This window comes from Lactuca serriola, chromosome 9, assembly GCF_051521515.1.
Source record: "Lactuca serriola cultivar US96UC23 chromosome 9, Lser_US96UC23_V15, whole genome shotgun sequence".
Lineage (NCBI taxonomy): Eukaryota > Viridiplantae > Streptophyta > Magnoliopsida > Asterales > Asteraceae > Lactuca > Lactuca serriola.
This window is the reverse complement of record NC_136416.1, coordinates 31081722-31098795: the sequence shown is the minus strand read 5'-3', so window position 1 is coordinate 31098795 and position 17074 is coordinate 31081722. Positions and strand designations below refer to the sequence as shown.

The window sequence follows — 17074 nt, the reverse complement described above, 5'->3', positions numbered from 1 at the left end:
CATGCTTATGTTCAAACCCAATTTCAATCTAACACCAAACTTTTCCAATATGATAACGATCGTGAATTTAAATATCACTCTGTGCTTTCTTTTTGTGCCTCTAAACGCATCAAAATTCATTTCTCTTGTCTCTATATGTCTCAACAAAATGGAAAAGTTGAACGAGCCATATGGACAATCAACAATGTTATTCATACATTTCTGTTTCAATCCTATCTTCCACCAACTTTCTGGGTTGAAGCTCTTCTCACTACTGTACACACTATTAATCTTCTTCCCACCACCATCCTTTCATTTAAAACACCTTTTGAGCTTCTTTTTTGTACATTCCCCTCGTATAATCATCTTCGAGTTTTTGGTTGTTTGTGCCATATAGCTACACACAAGTTGTCCCCTAGGTCCTCAACTTGTGTCATATCTTGGTCCTTCCCCTGACCATCGTGGTTCTCGTTGCCTTGATATCATCACTCAATGTGTCATTATTTCTCATCATGTTAACTTCGATGAAGATCACTTTTCGTACTCGGAGTTCAACACCAAACCCCCTTCCTCTGATTATGACTCCTTCATTCTAGATGACACCCCTCTTGATCCTTGATGTGTATATTTAATGCACTAATTTTTTATTTATGAATCCTAGTCTATCGCATCAAACCACACCTTACAGTCAGTGAACCTGATCGAACGTAATATAGTTTTAATAAACAAGGTTGTCGAACACAAGGGGAACGGTGGTAAATTAATTTTAGAATGTTTGATTATAGGTTACACAAAATACACGAAAAAAATGGTTTTTGGAATTAAATCTCAAAAAAAATTAAACGTCAAATCTCGATAAACCGATTGAAAACAAATCACTTTAGGTACTTTGGAGAAAAAAAATCCCTAAATCGTTGTCTTCGAGTGAATAATAATAATTGATCCAATAATAAAACATGAAGCCTTTCTTTACGCTTTACGCTTGTTTTGAAGTTTTCATCCGTGCTTCTCTTCCGCCTGGCCCGTATTCAATTCTTGTAAATATTTACATAAAATAAATTAATGCTATTTACTTTTATATATGTTGACGTCCGGACACATTTTCAGAAACACGGGTTAATTTTCCTCCTCCCACCAAGATGTATTGACGACAAATATACAAACTAACCTGTTCCAATGACATGAAGTCATTGTCGCTTAGGTAACATAATGCCGACGACGGGGTACGTCGCTACAGGCCTCATCATTAGTGTAGTGTGTAGACTTACAGTGTTTAAACCATTGGTGACTGCGGCATATATGGTGAAATTTACCATTAGCTTAAATAGATATTTGATGTGGAGAGTCAAACATGTTGAGCGATATAGCAGGTATACTTTTATGTACTAGCATATGCTGCATGCCCTATTATATATCAAATACCACACTTGGGCCGGTTTGATCTCTTTGCATTTGAACATGCATGTCCGGACATCGGATTTTTCTTGGCACATGCTGATGTCAAGTATGTTGGATAGTGGAATTTATTCCGGCTGTAAATAAACTTCAACCTTTATTTCAACAATGACGTGCTTTTAGGGTTTTATCTGGTTTTCTACCCTCGCCTTCACCTGAGTTTAACCTCACTATGGACGGCAACACCAGCCTAGAAGTTGACGGGACATATGATGTACATTTTGGGCGGCAGCAAAGGTTATTTTGCATTAAAGTTGTATAAATCACCTCTTTACCAAACACAATAATTGTGCATGAAGGTTGGCTATAAATTAATACATCGTTAATCAAACACAATCTGCACATCGATCGATCGATCACCATGGCATTAATCATGGAAACCCTAGATATAATTTTTTCCCTTGCCTGTTTCATTTTCATTTGTATTTTTTATAAACTTAGAACACATAAATCCTCGATGCCCATCAACTGGCCTTTATTAGGTATGACCCCTAGCCTTTTGTGGAACTTCAACCATGTTCATGATTACATGACCGATGTTTTGAGAAATAACGGTGGTACAATCATGTACAAAGGCCCTTGGTTTAGCAACATGGACATGATCTTCACCAGTGATCCAGCCAACTTTCATTATATATCGTCCGCCAACTTTCATAATTACCCTAAAGGTCCAGATTTTAGAGAGATGTTCGATATCCTTGGAGATGGTATTTTCAATTGTGATTCCAAGTTATGGGAATTACAACATAAAACAACCATGTCGCTCTTCAATGATGCGGGATTCTTGATGCTGTTGGAGAAAACGATTTGGAAGAACGTGGAGGAAGAACTTATACCAGTTCTTGAATTCATGTCAGAACAAGGATCCACGTGGGATTTGCAAGACATCTTCCAGAGGCTCACTTTTGATGGTATTTGCAATCTACTTATGGATTATGATCCCAAGACCTTGTCTGTTGATCTTCCTTACAATGAACTCGAAAGAGCCATCACCAAGACAGAAGAGGCAATCTTCAGTCGACATCTTCTCCCAAAATACTATTGGAAGTTGCAAAAGCGACTTCAAATAGGCAATGAGAAACATATGACTGAAGCTTCCAAGCTAAGTGATGAATTATTTTACAAGTTTATAAATGAAAAACGACACAAAAGAAGAACTAAGATCTGTGACGTAAAGAGTGAGCAAGTACAAGATTATACGTTACTAACAGGATTTATGAGGGAATACGACGACAAGATTGGTAGCTTTGATAACAACCATGACAAAATTATCAAAGACACCTTGCTCAATCTTCTGATTGCCGGGAGAGATACCACAAGCACAGTTCTCACCTGGTTTTTTTATCTCCTCGCAAAAAATCCAACAGCAGAAGCTAAGATCTACAGAGAACTTCATGCACAATTAGGGTTGAAAGAGGGTCAGAAATGGAGAAGTTTTGGTGCAAAAGAGTTGGGAAAGTTGGCGTATTTACATGCATCATTATGTGAAGCGCTAAGGTTATTCCCTCCTGTTCCTGTCAACCACAAAGTTTCACAGGAAGCAGACACACTGCCAAGCAATCACCATGTCCGTAAAAACAGCATAATAATTCTACATTCATATGCAATGGGACGAATGGAGACAATATGGGGACAAGATGTTTTGGATTTCAAGCCAGAGAGATGGCTCTCCGAGCAAGGAGGGATTAAACAGGTACCATCGTACAAGTTTACAGCATTCCATGCAGGACCAAGAACTTGCCTAGGTAAGAAAATGTCATTAATTCATATGAAAACTGTGGCTGCTACAATTATATATAATTACCATGTCAAAGTGGTGGAAGGACAATCATTTACCCAAAATGCGTCGGTAGTTCTCCAAATGAAGTACGGGTTGATGGTCAAAGTAACTAAAAGAAATGAAGTGAAACCCCAATTAGCTACATGCTAATTAATATGCTATACATATAAATCTATGGTGCTTAAATGATGCATCAGTTGGGAAATTCATCTAGATCTCTAGAGTACTAGCTTCAAATCTATAAAGAAGTCCTTTATATATGTTGCACAGATCATTTTACTTGTTGTACCTTCCTGTCATGCAATAATATGTAACTTATGTATGTGTCCCTTTAGATTTCAAAGCTCGTGTATAACAAATTGTGATATTCTACCAGTAAAATAATTTTGACGGCTCTTCACTTCTCAGTTTTATTAGGATATGCGAGATAATTACACCAGAGTAGACGACCATCTTTCACGAAAATTTCCTATGGACTTAATCCGTTATAAAGAATTCCAAAGATTTCCCACAAATACAAGAAACTGTAATTTATAAAATAAATAAAAAATTGTTACAAACATTTTCCCTTAAACGTGGCATCAGTCTTTGCATTCAATATATAACAAATACAAATACAACACAATATAGCTTAATCCCTATTCTAATAAAAGAATAGTTTTATTCTCCTTTTGACACGTGTCATCTTATTAGACCTCTTAATTAATGCATATTTTATTCTTCTTTTACAATGTGTCACCCTATTATGTCTGATAATTAATAATTAATATTTGTCACTTGTCAACCTATTGATTATTCATTTTAAATTTTAAATTTTAAATTTCCACTCTATCTACATTAAATTAATAACATTAAAATAAAATTAATACAAATTATAAAGTGATATAATTTCACATATTTATTTAACTCAATGATTATAATTTTATATAACTAAAAAAATCTCTTAATTAATAATTTATTTAAAATAATTGATTAATAACTTTGAATTTTTAATATAAAAATTTAATTAATTTTGTAACCGTGGTTCCCACGGGTTATAAACTAGTAATAAATACATGGCTATCAAAAATTATGACAGATTAACCACAGAACTCAGAGCATCCACAAAGCATTGAACTTTATAGAACTCAATGGATTGCCACATCATTTTTCTACATTCCATACAACTCAATTAATTTTTTTTCTACAATACATTCAACTCTACAAAGTTCAATAGAAAGTTACAAAAGTTAATTTATACTATGTATTTAAGATTAAAAACTTTCATTTTTCCCATTGAACTCCAAATCCATTAAATGTCAAGGTGGCATCTCACTATGGTAGAGTTTCATCCATTAAATGACAACTAGACTTTCCACTTCATTCAACTCTCTCATTAAACTCACCATTGTGGATGCTCTCAGTCAGTTGAAAAATTATGGTCGTTACCCCTAGGGGTTTGCACAGTCCGCTGGTCGACTAAGTTATATGGAAAAAGAAGCAAAAAAACAAGGTGGAAGAGTCTAAAAAAAATTTGGGAGATATGGGTACGTAATACCAAAGAATTTGTCCTTGCGTTTATGCATCTTATTGGTCTGAACATCTATTATACATGTTGGATAAGATTTTACATGGTCATAGATTTATTAATAAACGGTTAGTCACTACAAGGAAAAAGGCTATTACCGCGACAAAAGTCGCCGGTAAAAGTCCCAAAAGTCGCCGGTACTGAGTCGCCGCTACTGCCTCGTCTGTAACGACCAAAAATTTCAACCAATTTAAAATTTTCGAAAACAACCTGATTCCATTAAAGTTATTACAAAAAGGTTTTCAATACAATTTATTTTAAGTATTCCCAGAATCTCATCACAATATAAACACGAGGAGTGGTACGATCACGCCTTCGCCTTACCACGGTCTCCTGAAGAACCTGAAAAACATTAAACCACAACTGTAAGCCCGAAAGCTTAGTGAGATATCCCCAAAATACCAACCACATATACCATACACGCTTAACATGCCATAACATATCCGATCACAGAACAGCCATGCACTTCGGGTCTACTGTGGGACTGGTCCGCCGCACCGGCCAACAGTCCACCTGGTCCACCCTCCGAGTCTAGCCATATACCTCGAGTCTACAGTGTGATTGGTCCGCCCACACCGGGCCTTCAATCCACCTGGTCCACTCTCCGAATCTAACCACATACATCGAGTCTGCAGTGTGATTGGTCCGCCTACACCGGGCCTTCAATCCACCTGGTCCACTCTCTGAGTCTACAATATGACTGGTCCGCCCGCACCGGGTCTTCAGTCGACCTGGTCCACTCTCCGAGCCTCGGCACGTCTGGTCCGCCCTCTTGGGGCCTACAGCCTATCCGGACCGCTCACTGGACCTTCGGGACAACCGGTCCGCCCTGGGTATCTTGGCCTACAACACAAAGCAGGACCCGCCTCAACCCAACTCCAGTCCAAACAACCATGTGCACATAAACATACAATCATATAGCAATTCACAGTCAACAAGCCGATCAAACAGATCACATAACATATCATCATCCTAACCAGGATACCGACCTAACCGGTCACTAGCATAGCATCACCTCGATACCTATCTCAACCAGGTCTCTAACATATACCATCCTAGCTACCAGGATGCAAACATATCAAAGCAATAACATAACAACAAATACCCGGATCTCAATCCGATAAGGGCCGGCCTTGGTGCCTTAGACCCTGTTGATATAGTGAGGATAACTCACCTCGAAACTGTCGACTGAACAGATAACCCAAGCTGCTCCGATTACTGATACGACCTCCACCACTGGACAACCACCAAGGCACTGAACTCAAAACAATATCCAACAATTACCAAAATGCCCCTGGAAATCACTGGTCAACCCTTGGTCAAAGTCAACCCCTGACTGACTCTACTCGCTGATTCAACCCGATGACTCGCCGAGTCCCCATGCTCAGAATTCCCCCAATCCGCGACTCAATTTGCTGAGTCACCCCGAGACTCGCCGAGTCCAACAACTCTGAGTCCACTCACACACAACTCACCGAGTCATCCCTTGACTCACCGATTCACGGCTCAACTAGAAAAGATTGGGACTCTTCGACAGACTCGCCGAGTCCAAGAACAGACTCGTCGAGTCTAAGGCTATCTTCAACCTACTCGCCGAGTTGTTCTTCCAACTCATCAAGTTCCAGGCCATCTTCATCCAACTCACCGAGTTGTTCTTCCAACTCGTCGAGTCCCAACCTATCTTCAAGCAACTCGCCGAGTCCACCCATGTGACTCGCCGAGTACCACTGGGTCTGAATCCATACAGAGGCTTTCCAAGCCATGCAAATGATCCAAACCATAGATCTACCCTTCCTAAGGCGATCCATCACGTAAAGTGGCAAACTTTACGTGAATCCAAGGAGATCTAGGCACTTAACACTCTAGGGCTAGGGTTTGGGACAAGATAGCTCCTTCAATCACTCATAAACTGGGACTTTTATGCATTCTAGCCCTTCTCCATTCCAGAACTGAGGTAGCAATCTCAGATCTAACCTCTAAACTCACATACAACAAAAGATATGATCTCTAACACCCCCATAATGATGAATCTAGACAATAGCAGCTCAAACAATGAAATAATACCTCAAAAGGAAGCTCCAAGAGAAGACTAATCCGGATCCTTGCAAAGCCCTTTGATCCAAGTCTCTTCTCCTTCAAGATTTCTTCAACAACCACTTCTCCAACCTCCAATTCACTCAACAATGGTGTTTTCTCACGAAATCAGGGCTTCTGGAACTCAAGGGGTGATAAGGAGGCTGGGGAGAAGACATAATGTTCTTTATATAGGGCTCAACCTCCGGATTTAGGGTTTTCTCCACTCAGCACCAACTCGTCGAGTCCACCCATGCTACTCGCCGAGTTGGACATTTAACACGCGACTAGAGTCGCGACCCTACTCGCCGAGTCCACTCGTGGACTCGCCGAGTCGCTCCTTCCCATTTTACTCTTTTAGCCCTTCAACTTTACTCTTGCTATTCTGGGGTGTTACAATTCTCCCCCACTTACATTAGGCTTCGTCCTCGAAGCCTGTGGCAATTCAACTTCGAGACTACTCCCGTAATGCACCACCTGGCATTAACCAGGCCAGGCTCCTTAACGCTCAACCATCGAAACCTGAAACTCACTTTCTCCTTTCTTGCGGTGTCCTGACCACCATCTCAAGCCGGCCACCGGCTTTACCCTCTGATAACTCCACTTAACAACTGAGTATTACTCATGATGCAACACTGATCCAAATCACAACCATCACTCGACCCATATGAGCTAGAAAATAACCATGCACCACCGGATTCCCGATCCGAGTCCAACTCTAATCATTCTGCTGACATAAAGACACATTCTTCAGAGCAACTCCCATGAGTTCTCATCTTGCAATCACATACACATGCTGAACTAGCTCAAGCACCCTCAGGTTGGGAAAACCCGATACACTGATGACATCTCCAAACATCCCCCAGGATGAACCACTACTACATATGCACTTCCCTGATCAGAATCGCACTGAGAGCCCAAGACTCCCTCCCTGCATCCCTTCCGAGCCTCTTGGCTCTACACCCGTGGAATTCCTTCCGCGACCTCAGCTGACATCCCAACCCGGATGTGATTCCGTTCCACTGCCGCAAACACGCTGCTCAATGACCATACTCGGATCACTCTAATCATAACTCTGCTCTGCCGCTTTCACTTCCGTGAACTTGCACTCCCTCTCGGAGTTACACTCCTCTCTCATTCCTTTACCAAGGAATCCACTTGGCCGCCTTGTCACTCCGACAAGTGCCACGGTGCTCGCCCAACGCTGCACCACTCCTTTATAGCGTAACCGTTATCCATCCAACACACATGCTCTGACTCTGATCGCAGGGACTCACAAGCCCATGCACTATCTCAACTAATCAAGATCACTACCCGGGGCCAGACCTTCAAATGCTACCACACCGCAACATACACAAACCATATCCTCGAACCGATCCAACAATATGTACAGAGTCTTCAGCATGACTGGACCGCCTCACCAGGCCTTCAGCCAATCTGGACCACTCTCAGAACCTTCAGCCAATCTGGACTGCTCTCAGTGCCTTCAGTTTAGCTGGACCGTTCTCCGAGCCTTCAGCCTGACTGGTACGCCTACCGGCCTTCAGTCTATCCGGACCGCTCAACTAGCATTCATCATTCCGAGCTATCACTCCGGGAAATCTTCCCATGCATACTGTTCTATCCCTCTAGGGGTTCCGAACTCTATCTCCATCACACAACTCAATCCCGGCCTGATCCCAGACCCTCCGCAAATAAGTACCTTTGGTCTGTATTCCGCCCCGCATACCTGCCACTTACTCATGCCAGCCTACGCTCTTGGCTGACAGAACACTGCTGAATACCAGACATCTCAACAATCTCACATACTTATTGATCATCCGGAGAATTTTCCAATTCTCCCCCAATTAGGGCACTGACTATCAACCACCGGTCGCTATCACCGACCTCCCAAAACAACCCTGCACAACACCACACTTACACGCGGACTGATTTCCCACTAGCACTAGCAACCTTCACAAAATCACATTTCCACACTGATCCTCCCGCTCGAAAGAAACTCAATCTGCAGCTAACCACTCCTCAGAAGGCAGATGCTACCCGACATTCAGACTAACGCCAGATTCCCACTAACAACCCCATGAATGGTAACCAACGAAATTCCCAACACTAACCTATAATCATACCATAACTCTCAAAAACAACAAATACCACACCAAGAACCACACAAATATACTAGCACATAAACAATACTTCACAATAATCATAAGATAACAAGACATCAAGGAAGAAACATACCCGTAGCTGCATCCGACACTGCTCCGACCTCCTCTGCTGCAAGCTGAAAAGCACAACCCTGAGCCCTTGGGGGCTCCGCTCCACCCTGACCTCCACCCGTGATCCTCAAAGTGGCTGGTGCTGGAGCCTGCGCCGGTCCTGCAGCGAGCTGTGGACAGTTGACCCTCAAATGTCCAACCTGATGACAATGGTAACAAATCCTCAAATCCCGAACCGGCGCTGACTGCCGACAATCCCTCGTATAGTGCCCCTCCTTTCCGCACTAGCGGCATGCACCACCGGACCTACAAACTCCGGTGTGACTCCTTCCACACTTCCCAAAAGTGTGGCTACTCAGATCCCCCACTCTAGAATCAACGGTCTTGGACCGTTTTGGCGCCGGCTGCAACTGCACTGGAGCCTGCCTCAACTCACGCATCTGCAACTCAATCTCTAACTCGCGCCGCCTGGCGGCCTCTTGTAACTCCAACAAGGTCTCGCACCTCTGCGTAGACACAAACTGTCTGATATCCCTCTTGAGCATGCTCAGATATCGAGACATCTGAGCCTGATCCGAAGCGAACTCAGGGCAGAACATCACCCTCTCAGTGAACATCCTAGTGATCTCAGTCACCGACTCCGAATCCTGCTTCAGCTCAAGGAACTCCTTAGCCAATCTCTCCCTGTCAACTCGCGGAACATAGCGAGTTCTGAACATCTCCCTGAACTGATCCCATGAAACCGCAACCCTCTGCGCATCCGAATATGACCCCATGGTCAATCTCCACCAATCCTTCGCCCCGAGCCTCAACAGGTTCAGAGCAACACCTCACCCTCTGCTCAGCAGGGCATGAACACGTGAAGAAACACCCCTCCACGTCCGATAACCACCTCATAGCAACAATCGGGTCCTGAACTCCATCGAAGGTGGGAGGCTTCGTATTATCGAAGTCCCGATACTGAAAGCCCCGACCAGCTCCTCCCCCTGCCGCTGCTACAGCTGCTGTAGCCGCCGCGGCAGCCGTCTCTGTGAGAGCTGCATAGCGCTCATTAAAATACTCAACCATGGCAGTCTTGATCGACCCAAACAGCTCCGACAACTCAGCCCAGAACAACTCAGCAATCTCATCACGCAGGATCTCACGAATCCTCGCATCCAACTCGCACGTGCTCATCTGACCAATAACCTCGGGCGGTACTGACCCGCCCGAAACTCCCTTTCCTGCTCCCGATCCTAATCCGGATCCACTCCCAGCATGCCTCGGAATCTCCATACTGAAAAACACCACACAAAATCTCAGACACTTCCCACTATCCCGGGAACCAACTCTCTCAACCCAACCCTAGAGGTCATGGTTTCCCTGATATGCGTATGGGTCCTGTGCTTTCAGTAGTATGGGCCCATACTACCTTCCACACCTACCCATATTTGCATGAAGTACTACCACAACACCCTAGTGAAAACATGCATAACAACGCTCAACCCTCACAACTAGAGGAACACTGGAAATCTCTCACAAGGAAACCCTAGGCTACAGGCATCACAAATCAGGCAACATTATCATGAAATCCTGAAGATCCCTAGCCTAGCACTAGCATGATGTTCTAACAAAGCTCAAAAACAAATATCATGTATGGTATTTTGGGGTTACTTATTGGCTCCGGCAGATCGTACCTCCGCGTCCTCCTTTACTCATTTTGAAAACCATTTTAAATACTCTTTTGAAAACTCTCCTCGATTTCAGACTGGAGTCACACGAGTGTTCCTCCAATTCACTCAAACCAAGGCTCTGATACCAACCTGTAACGACCAAAAATTTCAACCAATTTAAAATTTTCAAAAACAACCCGATTCCATTAAAGTTATTACAAAAAGGTTTTCAATACAATTTATTTTAAGTATTCCCAGAATCTCATCACAATATAAACACGAGGAGCGGTACGATCACGCCTTCGCCTTGCCACGGTCTCCTGAAGAACCTGAAAAACATTAAACCACAACTGTAAGCCCGAAAGCTTAGTGAGATATCCCCAAAATACCAACCACATATACCATACACGCTTAACATGCCATAACATATCCGATCACAGAACAGCCATGCACTTCGGGTCTACTGTGGGACTGGTCCGCCGCACCGGCCAACAGTCCACCTGGTCTACCCTCCGAGTCTAGCCATATACCTCGAGTCTACAGTGTGATTGGTCCGCCCGCACCGGGCCTTCAATCCACCTGGTCCACTCTCCGAATCTAACCACATACATCGAGTCTGCAGTGTGATTGGTCCGCCCGCACCGGGCCTTCAATCCACTTGGTCCACTCTCTGAGTCTACAGTATGACTGGTCCGCCCGCACCAGGGCTTCAGTCGGCCTGGTCCACTCTCTGAGCCTCGGCAGTCTGGTCCGCCCTCTTGGGGCCTACAGCCTATCCGGACCGCTCGCTGGGCCTTCGGGACAACCGGTCCGCCCTGGGTATCTTGGCCTACAGCACAAAGCAGGACCCGCCTCAACCCAAATCCAGTCCAAACAACCATGTGCACATAAACATACAATCATATAGCAATTCATAGTCAACAAGCCGATCAAACAGATCACATAACATATCATCATCCTAACCAGGATACCGACCTAACCGGTCACTAGCATAGCATCAGCCTACATCTCGGGATACCTATCTCAACCAGGTCTCTAACATATACCATCCTAGCTACCAGGATGCAAACATATCAAAGCAATAACATAACAACAAATACCCGGATCTCAATCTGATAAGGGCCGGCCTTGGTGCCTTAGACCCTGTTGATATAGTGATGATAACTCACCTCGAAACTGCCGACTGAACAGATAACCCAAGCTGCTCCGATTACTGATATGACCTCCACCACTGGACAACCACCAAGGCACTGAACTCAAAACAATATCGAACAATTACCAAAATGCCCATGGAAATCACTGATCAACCCTTGGTCAAAGTCAACCCATGACTGACTCTACTCGCCGAGTCAACCCGATGACTCGCCGAGTCCCCATGCTCAGAATTCCCCCAATCCGCGACTCATCTCGCCGAGTCACCCCGAGACTCGCCGAGTCCAACAACTCTGAGTCCACTCACACACAACTCACCGAGTCATCCCTTGACTCACCGATTCACGACTCAACTAGAAAAGATTGGGACTCTTCGACAAGACTCGCCGAGTCCAAGAACAGACTCGTCGAGTCTAAGGCTATCTTCAACCTACTCGCCGAGTTGTTCTTCCAACTCGTCGAGTTCCAGGCCATCTTCATCCAACTCGCCGAGTTGTTCTTCCAACTCGTCGAGTCCCAGCCTATCTTCAAGCAACTCGCCGAGTCCACCCATGTGACTCGCCGAGTACCACCGGGTCTGAATCCATACAGAGGCTTTCCAAGCCATGCAGATGATCCAAACCATAGATCTACCCTTCCTAAGGCCATCCATCACGTAAAGTGGCAAACTTTACGTGAATCCAAGGAGATCTAGGCACTTAACACTCTAGGGCTAGGGTTTAGGACAAGATAGCTCCTTCAATCACTCATAAACTGGGACTTTTATGCATTCTAGCCCTTCTCCATTCCAGAACTGAGGTAGCAACCTCAGATCTAACCTCTAAACTCCAATACACCAAAAGATATGATCTCTAACACCCCCATAATGATGAATCTAGACAATAGCAGCTCAAACAATGAAATAATACCTCAAAAGGAAGTTCCAAGAGAAGATTAATCCGGATCCTTGCAAAGCCCTTTGATCCAAGTCTCTTCTCCTTCAAGATTTCTTCAACAACCACTTCTCCAACCTCCAATTCACTCAACAATGGTGTTTTCTCACGAAATCAGGGCTTCTGGAACTCAAGGGGTGATAAGGAGGCTGGGGAGAAGACATAATGTTCTTTATATAGGGCTCAACCTCCGGATTTAGGGTTTTCTCCACTCAGCACCAACTCGCCGAGTCCATCCATGCTACTCGCCAAGTTGGTCATTTAACACGCGACTAGAGTCGCGACCCTACTCGTCGAGTCCACTCGTGGACTCGCCGAGTCGCTCCTTCCCATTTTACTCTTTTAGCCCTTCAACTTTACATCGTCGCTATTGATCAGTTAGTCGCCGCTAATGATAAAAGTCGCCGCTATTGACTCTGTCGCCGCTAATGAGTATTGTCGCCGCTAATAAGCTAGTCGCCGGTAATGACTTCTGTCGCCGGTAAAAGTGTCGCCGGTAATAACTTTTGTCGTCAGTAAAAGTGTCGCCGGTAATTGTTTTTCAATTTTTTAATTAATGATGGTTACCGGCGATAATATCGTAGGTAAAAGTGTCGCCGGTAATAACAATCTTCGATTAAATATCAAAACCAATAGTGTCGACGCTAATTACAAAACAAACATCCTATTAAATATCAAACATAATAGTGTCATTGCATACAAACAAACATCCAAATACAATTAAATATCAAAAGTCATAATATCCGAGTAGCAAAACAACAAAATTTTTACAATCTACCAAGTAGCAAAACGTGACAACATATGCAAATAAAACCCATCCTTACATACCATCATCGTCGTTCCCATCGTTTCCTTTATTATTTTGGGATTGAAAAAATGAATAAAGCTCATCCCTACATGTCGGGTCGGCGAGCATTGCACGAAGATTTTCCAACTACATGATTAATAACAATATATATATATATATATATATATATATATATATATATATATATATATAAACTTATAAGTTAGATCGTCAAACCTAAACAAAAACTATCAAAATACATTGTTATTTTTAAACTAAGATAGAAAACTAAAGTACATTGCTATTTCTTGCACTTGGGACAAAAACCAAATTACCAAACTTTTTAGCAAATAATCACCACAAAACCAAAACTACCAAATCAACATGCATTTTACGATGCTAAAGTAGATTGCTATTTTTAAACAAAGATAGAAAACCAAAGTACATTGCTATATTTTGCACTTGGGATAAAAACCAAATTACCAAACTTTTTAGCAAATAATCACCACAAAATCAAAACTACCAAATCAACATGCATTTTACGATGCTAAAGTAGATTGCTATTTTTAAACAAAGATAGAAAACCAAAGTACATTGCTATATTTTGCACTTGGGACAAAAACCAAATTACCAAACTTTTTAGCAAATAACCACCACAAAACAAAAACTACCAAATCAACATGTATTTTACGATGCTAAAGTAGATTGCTATTTTTAAACTAAGATAGAAAACCAAAGTACATTGCTATATTTGCACTTGGGATAAAAGCCAAATACTCATATACCACATATACATCAAATACACATACATTGGCATATATACAACAAATTCATATATATTCAAATTAAAAGTGAAATTAGCAAATGAACTTACCTTTGTTGAAGAATTGGAGTTAGAAATTGGTCCCAAAAGCTTTAACCACACCTAATCCAAAACAACACCACCAAAAACAAATATATGAACAATTTATTACCATTCAATCACTAGATGAAGCTAAAAATCGAAATCAACATACAAATTGAAAAGGAAATTACAAAATCAACTTACTTTTGTTGAAGAAATGGAGTTAGAAATTGTTCCCAAAACTTTAACCACACCTAGATTCTTAATAGGACACAATGTGGGAAGAAATTTGCTTGGAAATGGAGAAATAGAGGCTTAAAATTGGATGAAGCTGGAAAATTGGGGAAGGAAAGAAGCAGCAAACAGAAAGGCAATGGAGAAATGAACCCTCGTCGTGCGTTTTTTTTTTTATCTGGGAGAGGCAATAGCGACGACACCTTTAGCGGCGACAACTTGACCTTTACCGGCGACTTTTAGCAATAGCGGCGACAAACTGGAAGGAAGGGTACCGCGTGTTTTTTCGTTAACTATTACCGGCGATTATTTTAACTCTTTAGCGGCGACAAATATGTCGTCGGTATTAGGTTAGATACGGTAAGACACCCCACCCGTTGGATTAGATATTTCATCGAATGATTCATATGCAACAGAGGGGGAAAGTGTGGATCCGGAAGTCAACCCTTTACCGGCGACAATATCTAGAGTCGCCGCTAAAGCCCCTTGTCGCCGGTAAAGGGTATATTTCTTGTAGTGAGTGGCAACGGGCGTCGCCGCTAAAAGTCACGAATGTTGATCGCCATCATTGCCTTTAGTGTCGTTAAAGAGTCGCCGTGGTTGACTCGTTGCTAATTTTCCAATTGTCACCGCTAATTCTTACCGTCCCCATTAATGCTACATTGCCGCTAATGCTCCGTGTCGCCACTAATACTATCCATCGCCACTAAAAATGTCGCCACTAATTATATATATTCTTTTTAGTTTTTTGAAGCCGTTCCTTCCATATATATATATACAAAACAAACATTATAAAAATATAAAAACTATTACGAATATTAATTCTAGAAAATAGTTTGAAATATTAAAATTTAATAATCTGGTCCAAATATAAATCCAAACATAGTGCAATGTATGTTGTTATACAAACAAAACATTACATAAATCTTAAAAATAGCCACTCGTTATCATCGCTCCCTTCGTTTTTTTCGGTATCATTTGGTTGTGACAACGATCAAAACCATTTTTGAAGTGCCGCACTACATGATGCGTATTTTAGCATTGTTTTATCCAACTACAAAATAAACATCATAATCTTAAGTTAAACAAACTTACCAAAATATAAGGAAAGTACAAAATACATTACCAACATATCAAATTATAAGAATTGTCAAACCACAAAATTACCAACATATTACCAAACTAAAAAAAAAATACCAAACTACAAATTACCTAACATATCAAACTATAACTAAGCTAACATTTGATTTTATTTTAAGTTTTCTATAATAATATTATACTTTAAATATTATATTGTTTTTCTATTTGAACATTATACTTTTGCATATATATTTTTTAGTTATAGTATCATATTTTTTTTCATATTGTAATTTACATATCATATAGTTTTTTTTTATTGTGAATTATAGCATCCAACTTTGTTTTTTTTATTATAGCATTGTGCTTTACAAATTAAGCATTTTAGTATCCTACTTTTTTCATATTTTCCATTATAGCATAGTACTTTACAAATTAAAGTCATGATCATTTTTTCCATTATAGCATCCTACATTTTTTTCATTATAGCATTGTATTTGCCAAATTACATACAAATACATAGACTACATACACAATTTCTATGCATACAAATACATATGTACATACATAATACATATACAAAAACATATATATATATATATATATATATATATATAAAATACACATAGCCGATACATATACAAATATATGATACACCTACAAATATACAAATACATACATATACACATAAAAACACACACACACACACACACATATATATATATATATATATATATATATATATATATATATATATTTATACAAAATATAAATTCTACATACAAAAATTAAAATAAACATATATCAAACCTATGTTGGTGTGTAATCCGGTGGAGAAGAGTAGTGGTGAATTGGTGGCGAAATTTTGACAAATCTTCAACAATTCCGACAAAGGGGGAAACTTTAGCTATCAGATTAACGGCGACACCGTCGCCACTAGTTGTATATACCATATCAATTTTCAGTTGTTGGATTAGGAAAAAAAATCGGTGCATGGTGTTGCACCTCATATTTCGACGCGGATCGGGTTGAATTGACATTAGTGGCAGCACTTTTAACGGTGACACATAAAACGAAAGTTATGTGTCGCCGTTAAAGGTGGTTGTCACCACTAATGCCTATTATTCTTGTAGATGGAATGATTCTCCATCCTTCCATCCTACATCAAGTCATCGATCAATATGGAATTCATATAGATTTGTAAAGGATTGTGGGTCGGGATGAGTGATTGATGTATCTATAAGATGATATTATATACAGAGTTGGATGACTATAACAATATAACATTTCTATATTGATGTTAACATTTCATAACTATAGTGTCGT

General features: G+C 41.2%; 1 pseudogene; it reads left to right on the top strand.

Annotated features, from left to right (window-relative positions):
• The first annotated feature begins 1891 nt into the window (after positions 1 to 1891).
• LOC145075501 (alkane hydroxylase MAH1 pseudogene) lies at positions 1892 to 3364 on the top strand (annotated as a pseudogene).
• Positions 3365 to 17074: the final 13710 nt, after the last annotated feature.